This window comes from Nicotiana attenuata, chromosome 6 (assembly GCF_001879085.1).
Source record: "Nicotiana attenuata strain UT chromosome 6, NIATTr2, whole genome shotgun sequence".
Lineage (NCBI taxonomy): Eukaryota > Viridiplantae > Streptophyta > Magnoliopsida > Solanales > Solanaceae > Nicotiana > Nicotiana attenuata.
In genome coordinates, this window is record NC_031994.1 from 86,801,941 (window position 1) to 86,803,703 (window position 1,763).

Below are 1,763 nucleotides of genomic sequence, written 5' to 3' on the forward strand. Positions count from 1 at the left end.
ATGTTTAATAATATTAAATTATTAATATATATATATATATATATATATATATATATATATATATATATATGCCTTCCTGTAGATATGATTAATTAAGTTTCGAGTTGCTTAACATCTCTTCATTGATTGCAAACATCGATATATTAGTGAGAGCTTATAGTAGTTGTTAATTACTAGCGTTATTTAAGTTGTAAACCAATAAATTACCCAGATAAACTTTGCCAAATAAAGTCAAATAAATAAAAAAAATTATTTGAGAATAGATATAAATCATATCACCTGGGTTACTGTTTAACCAAAAAATAGAATTTTGACTAAAGCTATAATTTAGAAGAACACGGGTTACTGATAATCGCAAGAATGTATAAAAGAAAGTAATTTGGATAGCCAGAATATAATTGAATAAAACAAGTAAACCAAAGTGTATCCAGATGATCTTTTGTGTCCCTACAATTGTTCAGCCCTCTCCTTTTTATAGTTATTTTTGAGATATATGTCTTGCCTTTGTCATAATAAGGCCATTATGGGCAATTAATGACATTGAATGCTACGTTACATAATCATTATATTCAAAACAGACTCTATAACGTTTTTAGCATTTAAGGCTTATTAAATACTGTATTTGGACTCTCATGTGTTGTCAAATTCATTCTCTTGATTCTTCTTGATTCTTGAATTTATATGTCTTGAATAGGTACGAGCACCAAATCCTTTGAATGTCTGCCCGTGCCTTTGCTCGCATCCATTGCTACTCTTGCCTCTTGGCTAGTTGAAATTCTTTGACCATTTGACCAGTCTACGTGTCACGACACGTCATCTCCATACTACTTTAATATGTAAACTCAATTTTCCCAATACAGATAGTCCCCCCCCCCCCCTTGCCATTTATTCATCAATTGAATATTTGGGAAGTGGATTTCATTAAAACGGGAATTTTTATCACCATTAATATTGTGACAGAATTGACGCTTCAATTGTCACTTTCATTTAATGCGTTTCACACGTGTCACCTTCCTATTGGTTCTGCAATTTTGCAGCACTTTTTTAGGTTTTCTTTTCGGCTTCCCTGTTTACGAAGTGTCAGTTATCATTATTATGGTCCTTCCATCATTGCACTTTTTCCTTTGACGGTTGCTCATCAGTATAAATATAACTTCTTTCTTTGTCTTTACCTCATAAAGTTTACTGAACACTTTATTTCTCAAATCTCTGTTTGTTTCTTCCTTGTATCATCCTTTTTCATTATGTCTTCATCGAACCCTAACCCTAGAAGGGCTTCCATTGTTGATACCTTCCCTAGTGCTCCTAGTAGAGGCAGAAGGGGAGGTAGGCACCGTAGTTCGGGATCTGCACGAGGCTCTTCTGTTTTATCTCCTAGTTCTGGTCCTTCTTCTAGAACCAGAGGTTCCCTTTCTCAAAAATCTTCCTCTAGGGGTAAAGAACCTTTTGAACCATTACGTGAACCTTTAGTAGAAGAGATAGTCCCTACGGAATTATCTTTTTATCATGACAAGGAATCTCTTAGGAATCAGGTTTCTACTTTAGATCGTGCTGATGTTTTTCCCATTCAGATTACAGAAATTTTGGCTCCTGTAGTTCGCAAAGATTACCATTGAAGTGATGACTTTCCTATTATTATTCCTAACCCAAATCAGAGAATCATTTCTTACTTGATGGGGTTTTCTTTTGTTTATACATACCCTTTCACCTTAGGGTTCAAACCAGCTATTGACCCAGTCATTCTTGATTTTTGTCGTTTCTTC